Source organism: Hippopotamus amphibius, chromosome 5 (assembly GCF_030028045.1).
Source record: "Hippopotamus amphibius kiboko isolate mHipAmp2 chromosome 5, mHipAmp2.hap2, whole genome shotgun sequence".
NCBI lineage: Eukaryota > Metazoa > Chordata > Mammalia > Artiodactyla > Hippopotamidae > Hippopotamus > Hippopotamus amphibius.
Window position 1 is genome coordinate 128643889 of NC_080190.1, and position 9352 is coordinate 128653240.

General features: G+C 36.4%; 1 pseudogene; it reads left to right on the forward strand.

The window, feature by feature from the left end:
• The first annotated feature begins 8327 nt into the window (after positions 1-8327).
• LOC130854293 (PRELI domain containing protein 3A-like) lies at positions 8328-9062 on the forward strand (annotated as a pseudogene).
• Positions 9063-9352: the final 290 nt, after the last annotated feature.

Below are 9352 nucleotides of genomic sequence, written 5' to 3' on the forward strand. Positions count from 1 at the left end.
TATTTTTTTTTTATGTGGGAAAATATTAAGCTACCAGCTTAGTCATTTACAGAAGAAGCATTTTTAACAGGTGTTATGGAAAAATGAGACCCTAAATTTATAGGTCAGAGTTCTAGGAACTTGTTTAAGAGATGATGTGTGCATATGCCAGTCTTTTAAAAATTATTTTAAATTAAATTATTAAATTTTAAATTGGCTGATGGTGAGGAGATACTTCAGCAACAGCTGTTAACAGAGGCAAGGAGTCTGCTTTGGAGAAAGTGGTGGTTGGGCCAGGTGATCTGATATCCCAGGCACTATTACAATATTGTGCACAGTCCATAAGCCAGAAATGAGAGAGAGAGAATGTGTATATTATGTGCTTCACCTGTCTTCCCCTTTGTTATTCCAGCACAGCATTTGCATCTTTAGGTAATGAATATCAAGGGCATAACAAAAACAATATCAAATCATATCAGACACAAAGTAAAAAATTCAACTATGATTAGTGGGTAGATTAAGAGGGGAAAGATTTTTTTTTACTTCTGTGTATACAGATGAATTGATGAAATGATACTTTACTTAAAAGTAATTATAGATGCTTTCTTGTCCTGATGGTTTAAAATATGGCTCATATGATGATACCCAACTCTTACTAGACTGTAAGCACAAGGAGGACAAGAACTGATTTACCATGTTTACCACAATGTCTCCAGTGCCTGACATGCAATAGGCACCATAATAAATGTTTGTTGAAAAAATAATGATGTGCGGGTACGTCATAGGTCCATACATCATCTCTGATCTGAAGAGCCTTACAGTGACATGGTGATGATGATGATTGATAATAGCTATGATTTACTGAATTCCTTCTTTGTGCCAGGGACTGCACCATCAATTTACACATAGTACTTCATATTTCATTTAATCCTAGGAAGTATGTATTATTTTGCAAATGAGAAACCTGAATTACAGAGATAGGACTAGACCCCACCTAGATCAGCCTACATCAAGATCTGATCTTTTTGCTGTATATCTTTGAACAAACACATTCTATACCCACATTATGAACATAGAACTAAGTTAAGGACAATAGATTGAAGGTAGTGTAAGGTATGTAACAATGCTGGAGGTATTGCAAGGCCAATTTGCCAGATAAGTGATACAGTAGGTCAGTGCTACAATTTCAAGGAGGAAGAATTTGCTGTGTCCTGAAAAATTTAGAAAGTGCTTCATGGGAGAAGGAAGCTTGGATGTGATGTTGAAGTAAGAATAGAATTTAAACAGGGAGAAAATAGGAGAAGAATATGAACCAAGCTGAGAAGCAGGAACACATAACATGTCTTTAGAAAACAATGAGGAGACTAATGTGACCGGAGCAGACTTCTTTGGGGACAGTGCTCACTTAGAGAAGTGTTTGCAGGTATAGTTGGGAAACCAGAAGTGGGTAGCTCAAATGCCCAGCTAAAAAGTTTGAAATTTATTCCATAATGACCCAAAATCTTTGAGATAATATCTCATTGAAAACAATTATTTTGTTTTCATTAAAAAATGTTTGCTCTCCATTAACACTTTGCTCATCTTCCTCCTAGGCTTATTTCTATGGAGGTACCTTATAAATGGGGATCATTTTCGATGAACAGTTTGAAATGGAATACATCAAAGTTATAATTGAGTCTATATCCTGGCCAGAGAATTGCCTCTTGCTGTTGCACCAAGGGGTGGGGGCCAACTCTAGTGCTGGCAGGACATGGGTTCGTAAGTAAACTACCCACGTGCCTTGAAGTTGTGTGCTTCTGTGAATGCTCTACAGTCATGGTTTTCATGTGTTGTTAGAATTACTGGGCTCTGGAGCTATATCTCATGGACTACTGCACATAAGAGGTAGGGATAGTTAGAACCTGCTGCCCCTTTTCAACCACTGCAACTCCTCCTCTAAGTGTTTACTAAATTGAGGTTATACATTTTTATTTGAAAGACAAATTCTACTGATAGAATATGTTTAAAAACATCTATTCCTTAACAATCACAGACCCAGTCCCATCGTTGCATCCTCTGGAGCAGGAACTCTTTAGCAATAAACAATACCATATTTGATGTAAATGCTTTCTGTTCATCATTTGGCTTAAAGCTTGCTTGTGATTTTTTGAAATCTTAAATTTCAAAAATATTATGTAATTAAATTTGATTTTTCCTTTGTGATTTCTTTCATAAGTTTTATTTGGAGAAAATGCTCTCATCATTCAAGGGAAAAGCTACCTATATTTTTCCTAAGTTTTATATGGTTTCTACTTTTTCCGTCTAATTTCAACTCTTTAAAACTTCTAGAAAATTTGGAATATGATATGAGGATTTATCTAATTATTTTATAAACAGCCATTTTACTAATTACATTTAGTTGAATAATTTTTTATCACTGTTAGTGTGAGTAATTCGCACACAAAGACTTTTTTTATACAGTACCAGTTATGTTTTATTAATCTCTTTATCATTGCTTATTTTGTTTGGGGGGTATCTGCAGTATCTGGCCCTATGCCTGACTCAGAAAATAACTAGCTGTACCAATTTATCTTTTCTATTCCCAGATGAATTTGAGTCATTTTTAAGTTTCTCAGCTCTTATCTTAACCCTCACCAACAAATGCATCCCCCAAATTGTGTTTAGAGCGATGATGAATAGCTTTGGCAGTCTCATATAAGTTAAATTATTGTGAGCAAAGTCTAGAGCAGTATTTCTCAAAGGGTTTTCCTGGGGTACTTTATCAGAGTTGATAAATCAACATCTCTGGAGGTGGGCCCAGGAATCTGTATGTCAAGCAAGTTTTCCAGGGCTGAAAGCATCTGGTGTGGAAATGCAGTTACACATGAAGAGGATCCCACACAGACTAGGCATGAAATGATACGGCCTAAATAAAAGTGGTGGTGGTGATATAAAAAGGGACAGGTATAATCTATTTCAAGGTAAGAGTTGGTAGCATTTGTTTTGAGTATTTTATTCTATTGAGTTTGAGTTGGGTGATCATTTAAAGGATATGCCACCGATAAAAGTAGTGAATTGAAGAAGGATTGTTTACCTTTTGGTGGAAGAGGATTAATTCATTTGTAGACATATCAAGTTTGATATGATGTCAAGATTTCTAATTATTAAATAACTAAAAAAGCAGATAGACACGTAATTTGGCTCAGACAAGAGAGAGCTCTGAGCAAAAGATGCGCAGGGGTTAAAGCATGGGCTTTAGGAGTAGTGATGCATCCAGTTTTGCCACTTAAGGCTCCATAACCTTGAGCAGATTACCTAATTTCTCAAAGCCTCAGTTTTGATACATGCTCACAAATGGGAGGTAGATGCAATGATTGTCTACAGAGAGAAGATGATTGTGAAGCTGTCAGATGGGGTTACTTCTTCCATGGGGTGGGGATAAAAATGGAAGCAGAGTACAAAGGATCAAGTCATGAGGAGCTGCCACATTTAAAGAGTGGCAGAAAGAAGAACTAGCAAACTAGCAAAGGAGTTGGAGAAAGTACAGACAGTAAAAACTCTGTCCAGTCTCCTCATATTTCTCAGTTCCCTGTCAGACTTGGTTGGACAGTGATTTCCATTCTATTTTTGTTAGCAGCAGAACTCTTGCTTTAAATGGCATCTGTGGACAAAGTCCAGTGTGTAAAACAGACAAGGGGAGATGCTCTGCTTGAAATGGGAATGGAGGCAGGAGCCGTAAGCAGTGATCTCCTCTCTTGGCCTAAATAACCAGAGCCGCCAGACATCTTCCTAGAAGCTTGGGCTTGAACGCCAGGGTGTGGGATAGTTGTAGCTGGGAGGACTACACTCTCTGTCTATAGAGTAGCAAGCTAAACTCTAATATACCTAAAACTACAGGGAAAACCTGGTCTTCTATGAAAAACATTGACTGAGTGCTGATATGGAAAGAATACAAGGTTTGAAGTCATAGCTTTGTCTATGTATGAAAGTGGTGTTGTCATCTACATCTACTTTACTGCAATCTCCCAGCAGTCCAGAATGAGTTCTACTTAGTACATTTATATCTTTTTGGTTCTAACCCATTATTGATATTTGTTGTATTTAATTTAAAATATTTATTATTCTTAGTTTACCAGATAGTTGATAATTAAGGTGCTAAAAAGAAATACAAGGAGGACAGGTGATTATAGAGAAGTATGCAGGAAGTTCATGGGCATTTATCTTTTGTGATCCATTATATCTTGTTCCCCTTGTTTATTGCCTTGCAAACAAATTCAGAATTTGCCTAATATCTGTTTTAAATATCTATCAACATAATTCCTATATCTATTGTGAAAATTAACCTTGATCGTTACTTTGGCTCTGTATGGCTACTAGTATTCTATAATTTACTTAATAAACTCTTTGCCCACTGTTGAGAATGATAACAATGCAACCAATTAATTTCCTTTATAAGACTGATCCTGGCTTTTGTAGTCTGGTCTTTTGGAAACTAAAATTAGACCACAAATTGCTTTAGTAAACAACACAAAATTCTGCTAGGCAATAGCAAGTTCCTGTAATTGTCTGAGATTTAGGTATCACATTGCAGAGTTGACATAGAAGTCGGAAACTTTTCCTGGAAAAGTGAATCCACTTATAAGTTATAATACTTGGGGAGTAGCTTGGCTAAATCACTGAGTTGTAGTTGTCAAATTTTTGTGTGGATAGCAGCCATTCAGTCTACTAATTAAAACCGTAATTCCCAGGTTCTACTTTCTGATATTTTGATTTCAGTAGGTCTGATGTAGGAACCAGGGCTTAGCCTTTTGAAGAACTACTTGGGTGGCCCATAGATTGTACCTTGAGAAATGCCAGAGTATAGAACAAGTTCACATCAGGGAAATCTTTTAAGGGAAGAATGTGATAAGTTTTGTTGGAGCGGCTAAACCATAGAGAATTTCCTATTCACCAAACACTCCTTTATTTACATTGGTGCAGAGTTGTCAGGTGGTGAGTGGTTGTAGGTAATCCCATTTATAGCTGGAGATGAGAAAGTAAATAATCAGCAATACTGTGGTTCCATCGTAGTTATTCCAACTGTGCATTTTTTTATGTTTTGGAAATTCCACAAGCTCCTCTAATATCTTAAATAACTTTCAGAAGACACTCTTGCTTGTTCTTGAGTTTCTGTAAGCCTTTTTAAAAAGTATGAATAACAAGATCTGCAAATCCAATTGATCAGAAATTACCTTGACAACCACGTTCCCTATTTTAATTATGTGAAATTTTAAAGAAACTTTGTTTCTTTTTATCTGTTTTCCTTCAGTATAACATCACATATTGGAATTACCCTTCCAAAAACACTGAAGAAAACATAATCAAGTTGTTTGAATTTGAAGCAGTTTTCTGAATTATAAAAGAGTTGTCTTTGTAATACACACAGAAGTATAGACTCATTCACGGAAAAGGTTCTATTAAAGGAAATTGTGTAAAGAGAATATTATTGTCCTGTAGGTGTTAACAATAACTGGGTGAGAGGGAAGGGTTACCTTCCCTTCTGTTGATCTTCAACTGTTAGTGGCTCTACACGGTAGTCATTAGACAGGTGGTGAAGTATTGCTGGAGGAACACCAGATGGTGTTAGGAAGTGCAGACTTGAGATCTGGTTCTGACACCTCCCAACCATGACACTTTAGTAAATAAACTTTACACTTTCTGCTCCCTTACTTATATATGTATTATCCCATATTCACTCATTTTTTCAGTTATTCAATACATTTTATTTTCCACCTGCAATGTTCCACATTCAGTGGTATGTGCTAGGGATGTACTGATAGTACTTTAGAAGGGTAATGATGGCACTGACGATGGAGACAAGTAGATGAACTCACTGTGTTGTTCTAAGTTTCAAATGAGATAATGAAAGTAAGCATTATTTAGAGATATAGAGTGGTACACGAATGTAAATTATTAGTATTTTGTTTCTTATCCCTAGCCTTGTGTGCACCTATAATTCCAGTGTCCTGAGGTACCTATTTGAAGAGCCTCATAAATACAGATCTCCACTGAACACTGTATATAATATTTCAAGATTAGAAAAAACCAAATATCTATCAAGGGGGAACTGACTAAATAAATTATGGTACTTCTATACATAGAAATATATAATAATAAATAATGATAATAAATAACCTTTTTGAGCACTTAGTGGGTGCCAAAGATGATTCTAAATTCTTTGTTTATACATTAAATTGCTTAATTATTGTAACACCCCTGTGAAGAAACTGAAGAACATAGAGGTTAATTTGCCCAAAGTTTCAGAGCTAATAAGTGATGGAATTGGGAATTGAACCCAGGTGGTTTGGGTCTTAGTCTCCACACTTAATGCTAGTCTTTCCAACAGAATAAACAAAGCAGTTCTACGTATAGTAGAAAGGAAAGCTCTCTAAGATATATTATAAAGTGCAGAATGGGTACTATTTTGGGGAAGAAAGGGAGGAAAGAAAGAAAAGAAAATTCAAATAGAAAACATACATGCATATATATAGAATATCTCTGGAAGGATACACATTTACAAGAAAATGGTAAATGTGTTTGTTTTCTCAAAGGGCTTCTGCGTAGATGAAGAACAAGGATGGAAGACTCAGTCTTCACTCTAAGCCTCTCTGGTGTCTTTTGATTTTTGTGCTGTGTGCATACATTACCAATTTGAAAAGTAAATAGATTTTAAAAATGCAAAGTCCTCATAATGAATCCTCCTAAAACAAATAACAACTTTGTAATGTACATCTTATTCCCCAGTCGATATAGTCTGCAATCATAGGTTCATATTTGGGGTGCCTAAAAGACTTCACTGCAGGATAATGACATCAGGTGATATCTGTGACCTGCATCAGCATACAGTTAGAAAGCAAGCAACATTAAAAGGAACTGGCCTCAGTCAGCCTGCTCACTGACAGATTTTCCCCCAACAGCCCAACCCAGGATATGCAGAAGTCCTCTTTTTGGGGCCTCTTAGCCCAGGCCAGCACATTAAGGCTTAGGAAGCCTGAAAGACAGAGAGGAAGAGAATATCCAGTAACAGGCACATAGAGGTTGCCTAATATATTTTTTTAAAATGAATAAGCCAAAAAGAGGAAAAAGGGAATAAAGAAAAACATAGTTCTATAAAGTTATGTACCCCATATCTATACAATGTGAGAGTGATTTTTCACCTGCATCTAATAAACTGGCTTTAAATCCATTCTAAAACAAGTTCCAAGAATGATTTGAGCAAGAGCCATTAACTTAAAGTCATCAAAGGTACAAAGAATTCTATTTAACTTACCTTTTTCCCCCAGGAGTGGGTACGTGGATGTGAGTATGGGAATAGGATTTTAACTTTATCATCATAACTTGTACCATTTAGCCAGTCCATAAAAATCTTTGAAAATAATAAAAGCAAAACATGATGTTCTACTTAGGATTATAATTTTAAATAGGGACTTATAGCTCCTGAAATTGAGACAGAAAAAAATTTTAGATTGTGGTTTCAAGATCAGTTTGGTTACCAAGTAAGACAGGCTCTAAATCACTTTAACTCATTGAAGGATGGCAAATACAGCACATATCCAGATTGGATTCATGCATTTAAAGGTGTCAGAACCCAAACTAAGTTCCTAATTCTGATGAGATGACAGTTTACGAAATCAGAGACATTCTACTTTTAAAACAAATAATATATCGTAAATTGTATTATTCCCAAATTTTCTGTGTCCTCCCTGTGCATTGTCATGGAACTTGAAGTAGGCCTTCTCTGTGGGAAGAATATCCTTCCCCATTCCAATTATATCATGCTTGAGCATGTGACTGGTTTTGGTCAGTGGAAGTGGATGGGAGAAACATGGGATGTCTCAGTAGAAGTTTTAAGAGCTATCACATAGCTTTGCCATATCTCTCTTTTCCCTCTGTCCCTAGGATGGCATGTACCAAAAAACAGTACTCTTTCAGCCTAGATTCTGGAATAAAGAAGGCATCTGGAGAAGACTCTGAGAAATATCTAACTGTTTTGTAGCATAAGCAAGAACTAAATCTTTGTTTTAGTAAGCACTATGATTTAGGAGTTGTTTGTTACTGCAGTATAACCTAATGAAAACTGACTAATACAGAGTGATAACTTGAATAGCTGTGCTTGCTACAGGAAAATTTTAAGTGGGAAAAAAGAAGGTAGTAAAACATAAATATCTATACCAGCATCTTTACACCCTCAGGCTGGGTGGATGATGAGTCTTACAGTGAGTTTGGCTTCTGGTGCGGCATGCCCAGGTCAGTGATAAATGGGTGGGTTACCTGGGCATCTGAGCTCCAGATTGGACTACTCTCTACCTTTGGCCTCTAGGCTTGCATAGATGAACATTTGGAGCTCAGAGAATGTGTTTAGTCATCCGTGGGACACAGTCATCCAAGCTGCTATGAGAAAATATTTGAATCCAAGAGTGGGCAAGCCCCAACTGATACTGAGAAGATGGCCAAGTGCCTGTGTAGGGGAAGTAAATGATTTAAAGCAGATTTTCTTATAGTATTGGTGAGTTTAACAGGCACTTGGCCATTTTCTCAGTATCAGTTGGGGCTTGTCCACTCTTGTGAAAGTGGTGAGACCTCAGATTGGAAGAAATAGTAGGACTTTGACATACATCAAAGAACACATGTAAAGGGCCAGATAATGAATTTTTATGCTGTCACAACTAAAGTCTACCATTATCCTGTGAAAGCAGAAATTCACAATATGTAGTAAATAATTGTGGCTGTGTTCTAATGAAACTTTATTTACAAAAACAAGTGACTGGGCAGATTTTGCCTATAGGCCATACTTTGCTGACCCTTGATCTGGTAGAAAATAAAATGGAACTTCTTTCCACTAATATCACACTCAGAAATTTGGTGTCAATTAAAGAGAAGTTCTTGTATACACCTCATCCACAGAAACTTGAAATGCTCTCACTCACTCAAAAGCCATCAAAACAATGAAGGGAATTACCCTGGGGAACTATTTTAAAAGTTTAATGACAAAGTCTATGTCATCAAACACGATGAAAGACACAGATGCCTTGGCATGGGTGATCCACAGCCTTACTGAAGTTTGAGGACCTCGAAGCACTAACCTATGAGAAAGCATGAAACATACAGTGGCAACCAGGCAAGTACAGGTTATGAGAGCATAAAAAAATACAGAAATTGAGAAGCAAGTTTTCATTATTCCACCTTGTGTCACTGTGACATGTGCATAGTCATATTATATTTGGTTTGTCAGAAAGAATATTGGCTCTAAGCACATCTCAGGAGAGTAGTTATGAGTTGATTTAGGAAAGAAACACTAGAATTGGAATTTATTTGCTGTATCTTGGCCTTTTTTGTTACTTTTTTTTTAATTTAT